Here is a 15,190-nt window from a genome sequence, read left to right as displayed (position 1 = left end):
ATGTGTCGTATTTTAGGCACCTCGTGTGTCGAATCAGGCACCTTGTGTGTCGTTTTAGGCACTTTATGTGTCGTATACTGATCAGGTACTATGTACTATTTTAGGCACAATGTGCCGTACTGGTGTGTTTGGGTTGAAAGCCGTGTATCCGTCAAAGTCTGAGTTTGTTAATAGGGGTAAATAAGTGAAATGATAAATCGAATAAATTTGATTGATCAAGCTATTAAAATGAAATGAGAATTGAAAATTTAGATAAGAGATTGAAAATATAAACCAAAGGTTCATGAAATGATTGGAGTTCAAATTGATGATATTTGATGATATATGATGTCATTTGATGAATTGAAATGTGATTTGAGATATATGAATCGTATGTAAATAGAGAAAGCTATATCGAATAGTAAGTGAAAGAATGGAGTAAATAATAATGGATTTATTTAAGAAATGAACAATTATGTTATTGTGTTTATTATATGATTTATATAAAATATATATGGTTAGTAGTTGAAATTTATCTATGAAATAAATAATCGAATAATTGTAATTGTTATTATGATTTTAAGCATTTGTGTAACACCCCAAACCCGTGACCGTCACCGGATTCAACCACGAGGTGTTACCGGGCTTACTTCCCTTATTTCCCTCTTGGAAATTATGAAATTTTTGTTTCAGGCAGGCTAGCTAACTGCGTCACTGTTACCTTAAAAATCATATCTCGAGTTCCAGAACTCGAAAACCAATTCCGTAAATTTTACCTGAGACTATACTCATATATCCATCCATGGATTTATTTCTAGAATTTTTGGTCAGGCCAATTGGTACAGTTTATTAGTTAAAGTCACCCATGTTACAGGGGTCGACTACACTGACCTTCGCGCGTTACAACTTGAATATCTCTCTGTACAGGGCTTTAATACTGGTGAAGTTTATTTCTAATGAAACTAGACTCAAAATGGAATCTTCACATATAAGGAATGACTTCTAATTCTTTCTGGATAATTTATAGTAAACTTTCAAAGTCCAGACAGGGGATCCAGAAACGGTTCTGGCCCTGTCTCACGAGAACTTTAATATCTCTCAGTATACTGCTCATATGGTCGTTTCGTTTCGTCCATATGAAAATAGATTCATCAAGGTTCAATTTCATAATTTATTCACTATTTAATTCTACTTCTACTATTTTTAGTGATTTTTCAATCTCATATCACTGCTGCTGTCCGCAACAGTTACTGCAGTAGACTATGCCAATTTCATGAATCTTTCCTTGACCTTACTAATCATCCATCATACATGACACAAATTATGGCCACCTTATCAAAATTAAAGTTTCTAAGACTCGTGGCTATAGGTTCTAGCATCCCACTCAACGACCACATAGGCCATTTTCACATGGCTTAAAGTTTACAACCCATAATTCAACAAAACATAATAGCCTATACATGCCAAATGTTCTCCTAGTTCAACTACGAAGACAATACCAAAAGATTTCCAGCCGGTGTGATGACTTCAACGACGGTTCCGAGCACGCAAACAATACGAGTCCAAGAGACCTAAAAGGGTGACAAGAAAACACCGAGTGAGTTTATAACTCAGAAGTCATAAGCATTCAACCACCATCCATTAATAAAGTTATCACAACATGAAACAATAAACGAGGCTAGGTACTCATCCATACCGAAACTATACCATAATTCCTCGGACCTTTCGGTTCAATCTCATACCAAGTCATACATCCACATTTCATATTCTACACAATAAGATATTTGAGGCATTTTCACACACTAACTCATTTTCACCACAATCACACAATTGCAATCATCACATAGATTTAAAGCTTACCAAGCTCAACCCCGAGCATGAACATATTGCCTATTCGTCATGAGCTCAAGGTACTTACCCGATCCGCTGTCCGGGATTAACTCGATAATGTCGCACACTCAGTGCCAATTGTAATGCAAGAGCATATAGTGAATCCGCACACTTAGTGCTATAAAATCAGCTCGCACACATAGTGCTATATAATCAAATTCGCACACTTAGTGCTGTACAATTTTAAACCCGCACACGTAGTGCCAATCTTGTCACCGTGTCCATTTATACCCGTACACTTAGTGCCAATCTTGCCACCGTGTCCATTTATACCCGCACACTTAGTGCCGAGACCAATACTTTATGCAATTTACCACCTTTATACATTCAACGATGGCATCATTCCATACACATACATTTCCATTTACACATCAATTCATTAAACACAATTGCATATATATTATGATCATTTAAATCAATACCAAATATATGCTTAATGACTTACCTCGGATGTTGTCGAATGTCTTCAACGGCTATTCAATTACTTTTTCTTTCCCCTTGTCCAACTTCGATCCTCTAAGCTCTTGGGCTAATTCAAACAAATTTATCTTATTAAAATCCCATCATGCTAGCTTATGGCGAATACCCATATCAAATAAGCAATTTACCTTAACTCGTAACCCACATAGCCAAGTTACACATATAACCCTTATGACCGAATATGAATATCACCAAAATCTCTATGACTTAACCTTCAGCCTTCATAGCCGAATATATATATAGCTTATCAAATAGACATTTATTCACCTTCCTTAACACATATTAATCAATTAGTCCATGCATTATCCTTGACACACCGGTCATTAAAGCAATAACCTATTAACATCCAAGCATATTATACTAAAATTTCTTCTAAGGCGAATTCATGTACCATCCTTAATACTCATACAATTATTTTATTTTAAATAATTTACACACACCATTTACCTAACATCAATTAACTAGACACTTTAAGGATTTCTTCTTTGACTATACACACATTCGGCAACTATCCATACACACACAAGCCGATTTTTTCCTATCACCCAAACCATCTACATGAACACTTAACTAACTCAAACTTCACCCATCCACAAATACTCATTACAACACAAAGACAACAATCCTTTTCCTCAATTTCTTCCATGGCCGATTACCCAATATTACCACACAACCAAGATTTTGACATGGCTAAGTAGGAAATTTTAGTAGCTAGCTTAAAGTATGCTAACCTTTCAAGAACCAACATGAACTCACTTACCTTAATTCAAGCTCAAGGGTGACCAAACCTTCTCTTGCTTTCTTCTTCAATTCGCCAAGCATGTTCAAAGATGAACACTTTTTTTCTTTTTCTTTGTTCACTTCACGGCAAATGGGGGAGGCATCCACACACTTTTTTTGCTATCATCATTTTCCTTTTTTCCCTTTCTTTATTACTAGCTTTTATTCTATTGTTTTCTACATACCCCACTAACATAACATGTTGGAAACATGTTTCCTTGCCCATAATTTTGTCATGGCGGCCACTATCCTTGTCAAATGGATTATTTGACATGCAACTCCATTTATTTTACTTCATTCCTTTATTAACCTCTTAAAATTAGCCACATATAATTGAATCCTTTCACATGAGTCCCTTTTCTTTCAATTCACATTCAAATTAACTAAATCAAAGAATTAAAAATTCACACATGCATTTTCACATATTTAGACAGTAACTATCATACTCAAATGATTTAGTGACTCGGTTTAGCGGTCCCGAAACCGCTTTCCGACTAGGGTCACTTTAGGGATGTCACAATTTGTTTTGTTATTAAATGTTCGGATTATAGAAATACCACTGAGTATACCCATACTCAGCGTACGGTTTGTTTCCGTGCGCAGGTTAAGTAAAGATAGAACATTGAATCAGCATCCCAGGTCGATCTCGAATTCATTAAGGTAAAGTGTTAATTATTGGTAATGGCATGTACCTAGGGTGTCTTATATGTGTGTCGTTTTGAAATTGTAAATGTAAGAATGAAATAATTAGATTTAGGTTTGGTTATGATATATAATAGAATTTGGTTCATTTAGCATGAAATTGATTTATTTGATGATGTTTCATATTTAAATACAATTAAATATTGGATAATATGTAAACGTTTAAATTTTGCAAATTATGAGTGTATCTGGTTGTCTTGGTATTTATGTGTATATTAATTGTATATGTCTGATAGGTCCTGTAATGCTCTGTAACCTGTTCTGAGGACGGTTTGGGGTTAGGGGGTGTTACAAAAATAGTATTAAAAGGAAATAAATAAGAAAATAATTTCAAAATATAGAGGTTAAAATAAAATAAAATAAAATAAAATAATGGGTGTTTATAGAGAAATTGGGGCACACGACCGTGGGGCACGCCCGTGGGCTCTAATCTTAGCCCGTGCATTCGTAGTTTTCGAAATTGGGCGCATTGGTGTACACGGCCATGTTGCATGGCCGTGTCGATCTCCGTTCGCTTCTCCCACGCCCGTGTATGCAGGCGCACGCCCGTGTTAAATTGACTGGTTCACCTACAGTTTCAAAACACGACCCAATGAATCTCGGATTCAATTTGCCTCTACGACCAAATCTGAGTATTTTCTTCCACGGTGAGACTTTCAAGAAGACTTTATATCCTATCTGAAACTCTATATCTTTACATTTCAAGTCCGCATATGATTTCTGACAATCTGATGCTACTTTCAGACTTTCACGGATCACTTTTACTTTCTGTTCAGTTTCTCTGACCAAATCGACCCTGTGTATCAGAAAAACCGTAATTTATATATATTTTTACCCCATGCTTAACACATTTTATGAATGATTTTTCCTTAGAATTGGTGAATTCGATGCTCCTAATGCCTTAATTTCATGTTTTATACTTAGGCGAGCATAGAAGAGCGAAAAGAATGAGAAACAGGCCAAAAACAGAGAAAAGGGCCATCGTACGAAATCAACACAGCCTGTACCTCCTCACACGGGTAGACCACATGGCCGTGTCCATTTGGAAGAATTGAAGCACGACTCACACGGGTATAACACATGCCCGTGCCATTCTAACAAGCTTGAGCATGGCCTGAAGTAATCGTACACGGGCGTGTCATACGGGCCTGTCCTTGTCGAGCCCAAGTTTAGTCCAATTCAGGAAAGGCCAATTTTAAGGGTTCTTAGGCATTCCAAATCCTATAAATACACCCTAGAGGAGGAGGAAGAAAAAGGGCACACAGAGAGGGAAGCAGGGAACTGCTCAAGGAAGCCGATTGATCTATCTCAGAAGCCGGATTCATCATCAAGACTGAATATCTCCCTCAATTTCCCTTCAGGAGTTTTGGGTTTTTCTTTATGTTTTGTATTCATTATTCTTTTAAGATGTTTTCCTTTTTAGTTATGAACTAAATCCCCTAAATACCTAAGGGGAATGAAACCTAAGACGAATCTTGTTATTATTTTCTAAATTGTATGATAAATATTTGACTTATTCTTAATTATGTGTTCTTAATTCTTGTCTTGATATTCCAGGATATTGATTCAAGTTAAGCTCTTATTCAGAGGAGGAATAAACCCTGTCTAAGAGTACATTTGTCATAATTCAGTAGAGTTGGTTGCACGCCTAGAGATAGGGTGACAAGATTTTTTCAAATTAGGGTGAAACCTAATAATGGGATCCATAGATCGAGTTAATGCAACCCTAGGGAGTTAATTAGAAAGAGATTTCAATTATTCAACCTAGGGTTGGACATTGTTAGTCTCGAGAGGGATAATAATATAACTTAGGGAATTCTACGGATCAAGTCAAATGAATAAATCGTCCGATTCAGAGTCAAATAACAAGTGAAGTCTAGGTGGATTTTTCCTTAGGTATTGTTTTAATTCAATCGTTTTTCCAAAAGGAAATCCCCAATTCTATTTTCTGTGATTTCTTAGTTTAGTTAATTAGTTAATTAAAACAAACCCTATTATTCATAGGCTAGATACTAAAAAGACAGTCTAGTACTTTTAGTTCCTTTGGGTTCGACAATCTGGCCTTGTTAAAACTATACTACTGTTTAATAGGTACACTTGCCTACATCGTGATAATAGTTAGTTTCAAGAACGATTAATTATAATTTTTAAAAACTTATCACAGAAAATAACACGATCAAGTTTTTGGCGCCATTGCCGAGAAACTAACATATTAGGAACACTCAATTTTTATTACTTTAGCCATTTATTTTTCTTGCAAGTTAATTCTATTTTATTTTTATTATTATTTATTAATTTACTTTTTCTTTCTCTTGGCAGGTTTTTATAGTTTATGACTAGAAGAAACCCGCCAGGACAACTACTTTTTGACGAAGAAATCGATTGCACAATTCGCAGAAACCAAAGAGAAATAAGGCAAATCTTAAGATACACAGAAAACGAGCAAGAGGATGATATTCAAACCCTAACCGAGGAGATGGTTGAAAACCAAGACAATCAGCTACCTCCTGCGATACTCGCTGAACTAGCAAATCAGAATCCTTCTCCTTGTACTATGTATGATTATGCTAAACCTACTTTAACAGGAACTGAGTCAAGTATAGTTAGGCCTACTATTGCTGTGAATATTTTGAACTAGAACCTAACACTATTCAAATGATACAACAATTGTTCAGTTTGATGGTTTGCAGGATGAGGATCCAAACACTCACTTGGCAAATTTCTTGGAATTCTGCGATACATTTAAAATTAATGGCGTTTCTGACAATGCCATTCGTCTTCGGTTATTCCCATTTTCATTGAGGAATAAAGCTAAAAAATGGTTAAACTCGTTACCACGAGGGTCAATTACTACTTGGGAACAAATGACCGGAAAATTTTTATTAAAATATTTTCCGCTGCCTAAAACGGCCAAATTACATAATGATATCTCTTCATTTGTGCAGATGGACTTAGAAACTCTTTACGATGCATTGGAGAGATACAAGGACCTACTGCGAAGGTGTCCTCACCATGGATTACCTTTCTGGTTGCAAGTTCAAACATTCTACAATGGTGTGAGCCCCTCGACAAGAAAGATGATTGATACAGCAGCCAGGGGAACCATCAATAACAAAACATCTGAAGAGGCTTACGAATTTATTGAAGAGATGTCACTAAATAACTATCAGTGGCAAGTCATGAGGACTAAGCCAACTAAAATAGTAGGTGTCTATAACGTCGATTCGGTTACTATGCTGTCAAACCAGGTAGAACTTCTAAATAAAAGGATTGATGCTTTACTTGGTTCTTCGTAGGTTCATCCAGTAATGTATTGTGAAGTCAGTGGAGGTGGACCAGATATAATTTGATCATTATGAGTAAATCCAAAATCTTTGTATATAGAGCCAATCATTAGTTCCCAACCGTGGGGCAGGATCAATTCAGAAGCACTTTTTTTTTTTATTCTTCAGAATATAGCAGACAGAATTCCATTGGTATAATTTTAGAATCAAAGGCCACAAAATCCTCCGGGTTTTTAGCAACCACCCTATCAATAGGAAAAGAAACCAAACCTCGAAGAGATGCTATCTAAATTTATCTCGGTGTTAGAAACTCGTTTCTAGAACACCGAGACAGCACTTAAAAATCAACAAGCATTGATCCAAGGGCTCGAAACTCAGATTGGACAGCTTGCCAAGTTGATTTCTGAACGACCACAAGGTAGCTTGCCAAGCAACACAGAATCTAACCTAAAGGAGCAACTCAACGTGATTACTAGTCAAGATGAGGAAGGGTTAGTCACACTTGAACCAGAACCAAGACAAGAAACTAAGATAAGCAAAGACAAAGTTGAGGTAGACCACAATAAGCAGAAACCGGTAAGTACAGAATACAAACCTCATGTGCCATACCCTAATGCAACAAGAAAAGAGCGCTCAGATGAACAATTTGGTAAATTCCTTAAACTCTTAAAAAACTACATATTAACTTACCGTTTATTGAAGCTCTATCGCAGATGCCAAATGCAATGAAATTTTTAAATAAGTTTTTAGCAAATAAGCGAAAGTTGGACGACGCGTCGCATGTGGAGCTAAACGCAGTATGCTCAGCTATTCTACAGAATAAACTACCCAACAAACTAAAAGATCCAGGGAGTTTTACGATTCGTTACTTAATTGGTAGTTTAGATGTTAATAATGCATTAGCTGATTTAGAGGCTAGTATTAACGTCATGCCTTACAATATGTTTAAACAACTAGGTCTTGGGAAACCCAAATAGACTAGGATGAGCATTCAATTAGCAGCTAAAACTATAAGATTTCCTAGGGGTATTATTGAAGATGTGCTAGTTAAAATCGATAAATTTATATTTCATGTTGACTTCGTTGTTTTAAACATATAGGAGGATAGCAACGCTCCTTTGATTTTAGGAAGGCCCTTTTTAGCAACAGCTAGAACGATTATTAATGTTGGCACAGTTGAGCTCACACTTCGTGTGGGAGACAAAACAATCACCCTTCAAGCTCGCAATTCAGGCAACACATCGAAAATTGAAGGTGATTGTCTAAACCACTCTACTAAAATTGACAATATGGTGCACCTACTTTGTGGGAAATGAGTTTGAAGGAAGTACATAAGCCATTTTCAAGCAATAGTAGAGGACCTACTCATGAAGAACGAAGGTTACAAATCGAGGAGCTAGATGAATTGTGCACATAAACCAAGAACAAACAATAAACCAAAGCTACGCCAGGATGAGCTCAATACCTTTCCAAATCAATTTAAGGTTGGACATAAAATTTTATTAGATGCCAAAAATCCTCACATTGCCACTACCAAATTGAATGAAGAAATTCCTCTTACAGTACTTAGCATTTTCCCATTTGGTACAGTCGAGGTAAGTCATCTCAAGTTCTGCACTTTTAAGGTAAACAATACCCGCCTAAAACCTTATTTTGATGAGATTCATAGCAGGAATGAGGAGTATAGACTCCTCGAACCACCATGACCATTCAATGCAGAGGTAAGTCGAGCTTAGACTATAAATAAGCTTTTCTCGAGAGGCAACCTAAGCACTAACTGTATTAACTTCTTTAAATTTTAGTGTTTAACACCTAACTTACTAACGGAGCTTTTGATTACAGGTTTCCCACACAGACACGGCCTAGAACACGGTCGTGCCTTAGGCCATGTGAAAATAGGGCAAACATTTCACCAACACAGGTTACGATAAATGACCACGGCCGTACGACATGGCCGTGGTTGAATCTGCCAAACAACATGGGCGTGCGACACACTCGAGCCTTGAAACCATGGCCAAACCTACCAATTTAACACGGGCATGCGAGACGCCTGTGCCAAGCAACCGTGGTCGAACCTGTTAGATTAACACGGGCATGAGAGAAGCGAACAAATACAGACACAGCCGTGCGACACGGTAATGTGCACCCACACGCCCAAGGAACATGGGCGTGGGCAAATTTTTAGATGTGCCCAAATTTAAAATTCGCGAATCACACGGGCAAAAATTGGTGACCACGGGCATGTTCCCTAGTCGTGTGCCCCAAAATCTATAAATAGGCTGCACTATTCATTGTCTTCTTCACCAAAAAAAAACCCTAACCCTAGCCGCTAAAAGTCCACATGGCCTCCCTGCCATGCCCGTACCCCGCTCCCCTCTCCATTTTTGATGCCCAATCTTTCTCCCTTAGTGTTTGTTTACTCTTTTCACTTCTATTTTACTTATTTCTAATGCTTATTATCCATTCTTCTTATAATATTTTCATTTTGTTCATTATTCTATTATTTCATTTGCATTCTTAGTTTATTTATCTTAACATTTCATGTTGAATGGAGTTGCTAGGACAGCGTCATTCTATTATCATACCCATGCCATTACTATGTTCTTTCTCATGCTATTACTATACTAATGTCACGAATTTATGCTATGAAATTGATTATTTTGGCTGAGTTTGGTTAGCATTAGTAGTTTTTGGTTGAAATTGTTAGTTCAAATTCATGATTTTTTTTCCTTTTCAAATTCGTTCACCTACTATTATTTTTTTTATATTGAGGTATATAATGTCATCTTCACATGGTAAAAAGGCCGTCGTCCCTGCTTCAAAGAAATGGAAGGGATCGTCATCTTCCTCGGGTCCTACCCCAAAAATTCATCACCCTTTCCTGCAATTTCCCATCGGGCCCCAAGAAGAACTTTTCCAAATACGCTGTAGTAGAACAAGTTCAGTTGGCTGATGCGATTTGGGCCCTCCTAACCACCGACCCTTGGGAGCTTTTCTTTGGGATCATCGAGCCAACATATCTCGAGCTCACGATGGAACTATGCTCAACGTTTCATCTTTAGACCGTAATGACAAACTACGATAATCCCGGCACGATCCAATTTCGCCTAGGAGGATTAGTCCGCCAGCTAAGCGTCCCAGAATTCAATACTGCACTGGGCTTATATACGGAGGAGTTCAAGGAGAAGAATGACTTAAATGCTCTAAATCGCCACATCCATCGTTCTCCCTCGAAGTGCTGGGACGCCCTGGCCCCTGGCGCTGCCTCCTAAAATCCTACCCGCTTCAAGGCATCGATTCTCCCTCCGTCCCTAACGTACCTACACGCCATTTTGGCTCACACATTAACGGGGAGGTGAGAGAGCACTGGTGTCGTCAACACTCACGATGCCTACTTTCTATGATGTTTGTCACACGGGCACATCATCGACCTTGCTTGTTTTGTTGCCGTCGCCATTCAACACCAGACGGAGTGAAAAAAGAAGGGGGTAATCTCCATTGGGCCTTATGTGACGCGACTGGTGTGACACTTCTGGCTCCTCGACACCGCGGCCCCAGAATCATCCTTGAACTCATTGGCTAGATGTCACCACAAGGCATCTCGAGCATACTAAGCATGAGGATGATCGAAAAGTGCTGAGGAACCTACCCTCCCCAATATCGTCTCGCCCAATCTACTGAGGAGGAGGTCCCCGAGGACATTACTGATCATGTCCCTCCACAGCACGAGGACCCACCGTCTCAGCCACCACGCTCCCATCGTCCAGTTCATGCGGCGGCTTCATATGCTGATATCTCTGAGCACCTTACTCGATTCGAGCAGCAGTGTTTTCAATGATTTGATAACATTAACGTTACTCTACCGCAGATTTGTCAGCACTTCTACATCTCATCGCCACCCCTACCTCGTGAATCATTTAGCGAAGTAGATGTTTAAAAACTTTTATTTATTATTTTATGTTTTTACTTTTATTTTGTTTTAAAACTACTTTTTATTTTTCTTTTAACTTATTTTTATTAGGACTTATTATTATTTTACAATTTTTAATTTTGGCTAATTCATATTGAGTACTTACCCTTCCTTATATATTTCCTAAAAGAGTTCCTGATTATATCACAATTATAAAGAGCTCCAAAGCTCACTATTACTCAGGGACTCGAAACTCCACTGGGAAAGGCTCTCCATGACTGCCATGTCCTGCTCGACCAAAGCCATAACCAACTTCAGATATAATATTCTTTTGGCGCAGGACTTATAGAATAATGAACCTCTACCACCGCCGGAGTATCCTCTTCCACCCTTACGTCGATTATTCTTCGAAACTCCAGTTCAAGGAAATTCATTCATCACTCAGGAAGTTTCACTTCTATTTTTACATTCTTTTCTATATATCTATCTTTGTACATTGAGGGCAATGTACATGTTAAGTGTGGGGGGTATTCATTTTACTATCACAAAAATCCCTGAATGATTGCCTTGTTCTCTTGAAAAGCTCTCATATCATGTTTAGGATAAAATTTGATTGATTTATGATTTTTATTGATATATCTTAAATTAAAACATAGACATTCATGCAATGATTATTTAAACTTTAAAGACACTAGAAAATCAAGCATGATAAATTGATGTTTAAGAATTCAAAATGTTAGGTTGTTTCCCCAAGTCTAGGTTTTATCGTGAATTGAAATTCACAAGTTTAAAAATCAAAAAGCCATAATTTTTGTGAGATCTTGAGCCTTCAAGAGCATCTATTAATTCTTTCATGCTCACTTTCATTATGAGTGCGTCAGTATTGAACTGTTATTCTAGAACTTGCTTGATTATGTATGTCAATACCACACTATTTGATTTGATATGTCAAAATGAAAAAGGCACTTAGGATTAACCCACTCATGCCATGAAAAGCCTACCTCAACGATTAACCCTTAATAAACCCCGTTGAGCTAACAAGCCATTCCTTGTATCACCCTTAATATTAACCTTTAACCCTTATTGTTGAAATCCTCTAAATTAATTTGATCCCAATTTTTGTCGAGATTTGAATTGAAATAGTTGCTCAGCTATGTCTTGTTCTTAATAGTTAGTCTATGTTATTTGACTTGTTCTTTAAAAAAAAGTGTATACACATTAGTAGTAATCTTTTGTTTTTTAGCTTAAATATTTAAATTCCATATTCTGAGAAGAAGCTCTGTTGTACACAAGTGACGATTAAATATTTTTCTAATTAAGTGATTTTTAAATTCAATCTCGATTCTAACCGTTTCTTTCAGCTTGTGACCACACCCCCTAACCAAAGCCATGTTACAACCCTCTAAAGACCTTTTGATTGATGTATCATCTCAATTTATAGTGGTGGAGATTTGATTTTCATGCAAGCCTATGGTAATAACTTTTCATATTGATTGATGAGTGCTACTTTCATTGTCCTTAAACACTTTGAGTGATTTGAGTGAATCTTTAGTGAGGATGTTAAACTCCGTGAGATTGGTAACCACTTAGATAAGGGAAGATGCCTAAGTTCTACATGATTAAATACTCAACTTGGAATGTTTGAAGCTCTAATGTTCTTTTAGTTGAATTCTCAATGTACGACTACTCATGAATTAGTTTGAGATATTTTCAATAGAGATTATAAGTTGAGAGGAATTTATTTTGATTATGAGTTGAGAATTTTGCTTGAGGACAAGCAAATGCTTAATTGTGGGGATATTTGATAAACTGTAATTTATACATATTTTTACCCCATGCTTAACACATTTTATGGATGATTTTTCCTTAGAATTGGTGAATTCAATGCTCCTAATGCCTTAATTTCATGTTTTATACTTAGGCGAGCATAGGAGAGCAAAAGGAACGAGAAACAGGCCAAAAACGAAGAAAATGGGCCAACGTACGAAATTAACACGGCCTGTACCTCCTCACACGGGCAGACCACACGACCGTGTATATTTGGCAGAATCGAAGCACGACTCACACGGGTATAACACAAGCCCATGCCATTCTAACAGGCTCGAGCACGGCCTGAAGTAATCGCACACGGGCATGTCCCTACTGAGCCCAAGTTTAGTCCAATTCAGGAAAGGCCAATTTTGAGGGTTCTTAAGCATTCCAAAGACTATAAATACACCCTAGAGGAGGAGGAAAAAGGGCACACAGAGAGGAAAGTAGGGAACGACTCAAGGAAGTCGATTGATCCATCTTAGAAGTCGGATTCATCATCAAGATTGAAGATCTCCCCTCAATTTCCCTTCAAGAGTTTTGGGTTTTTCTTTATGTTTTGTATTCATTATTCTTCTGAGATGTTTTCCTTTTTAGTTATGAACTAAATCCCCTAAATACCTAAGGGAAATGAAACCTAAGATGAATCTTGTTATTATTTTCTAAATTGTATGATAAATATTGACTTGTTCTTAATTATGTGTTCTTAATTCTTGTCTTGATATTCCAGGATATTGATTCAAGTTAAGCTCTTATTCAGAGGAGGAATAAACCTTGTCTAAGAGAACATTTTTCATAATTAAGCGGAATTGGTTGCACGCCTAGAGATAGGGTGACAAGATTTTGCTGGATTAGGGTGAAACCTAATAAGGGGATCCATAGATCGAGTTAATGCAACCCTAGGGAGTTAATTAGAAAGAGATTTCAATTATTCAACCTAGGGTTAGATGTTGTTAGTCTCAAGAGGGATAATAATATAACTTAGGGATTTCTACGAATCAAGTCAAATGAATAAATCGCCCGATTTAGAGTCAAATAACGAGTGAAGTCAAGGTGGATTTTTCCTTAGGTATTGTCCTAATTTAACCGTTTTTCCAAAAGTAAATCCCCAATTCTATTTTCTATGTAACATCCTGATTTTCGGGTTTTTCGCGATTCTTGATATTTTAAGTAAATTTCTAAAATTTGGTAGGTGATGATGGAATTCATAATTTGGGTGTGTAAATGGGCTTATGGAAGGCCCATGAGTTGGCCAAAACCCGGTGGAATTTTTAAATTTTGGACTTAGGAGTTAGGGGTTCTGGCTAGGTGCCCTTATATTAAGTTGTGGGTAAAGTGTATCACAAAAAGATCCTCTGGCAAAGTGGCTAAGTGTCGCCACTATGCTCCTAAAAAGGTGGCGTGTGAAGCATAGAGGAAGACCTGGGATCGATTCCCTGTGTTGGCAAATAGGAGTATTTATTTTTGTGCAGGAAGGGTAAGTGTTGGAACCTGAGTGGATTCTGTAAGAGGAGAGAGTTGGATCAAGTCAAATGCATAAATTAAGGAGGGATAAGGGGAGAGATTTTAGGGATGTGATATGGAGATAGAGTTGGCGAATAAGGGAGTTTGGAGAGGGATTTTCGAGAGAGGGTATTAGGTTAGTAATTTCGGCATTAGGGTCTTAGTTGTGCCGATTTTGTTCTTTAGTGTGTAGCTTTTCTCTCTTTCTTTTCCAGCCGAATCTACCTCCCTTCTACTCAATTTTCTTCCTTTTCTTTCTTTCAAATCAGCCCACTATTTCCTTTCATTCACCATTGTTTTCCTTATCTCTATTTTTGCGAAGTGCATAAAAAGCGAATCGATGAAGATAGGGGTGCCGATTCTTTGTGACCAGCAACCTTTTCTTCCTTCTCAATAGTTGGCGTTCGATTCCCTTACCTTTTAGGCATCCGGATTCAAGAGGAGAAAGACGTGGTAAGTGTTCAAACTCTAAACAATTCCTAGTGTAGCTTTGGTCAAAAGTCAAACTCCAAGTTTAGGGAGATGGCCGAATATGGGCATAGACTCTATGGGGTCTTCTTTTAATATTTTTGGTTTATTTATTGAAGGAGCAACAAGGTGTAGTGTCGATTTGGAGTAGCTTGGATCACCGGAGTAGCTAGGCCTAGTCATCAATCGCGACATAAGGCCATTATGGATGGTGGCCGAATGTGTAAGTGTTAATATTGGAAAGTTCTTAATTTGGTTCAATTATTGCAAGCTGATCTATTTAACAATTGATTATAGGAGAAATCGTGTAGGAGATCTCGTCAAGGAATATCGCAAATCAGGTGTGTAACGAACCCTTTCATAGCTTAAAGCGATAAGATGTCGA

At 37.5% G+C, this 15,190-nt stretch overlaps 1 non-coding gene across 1 annotated transcript; it reads right to left on the bottom strand.

Annotated features, from left to right (window-relative positions):
• Positions 1–6,744: 6,744 nt before the first annotated feature.
• LOC128285097 (small nucleolar RNA R71) lies at positions 6,745–6,850 on the bottom strand. Its single transcript, XR_008275511.1, has one exon. It is a non-coding gene; the product is annotated as a small nucleolar RNA R71 (small nucleolar RNA).
• Positions 6,851–15,190: the final 8,340 nt, after the last annotated feature.

This window comes from Gossypium arboreum, chromosome 11 (genome assembly GCF_025698485.1).
Source record: "Gossypium arboreum isolate Shixiya-1 chromosome 11, ASM2569848v2, whole genome shotgun sequence".
In the NCBI taxonomy this organism is placed as follows: Eukaryota; Viridiplantae; Streptophyta; class Magnoliopsida; order Malvales; family Malvaceae; genus Gossypium; species Gossypium arboreum.
Note: the sequence above shows the minus strand (reverse complement) of the source record. Positions and strands in the feature narration are given on the sequence as shown.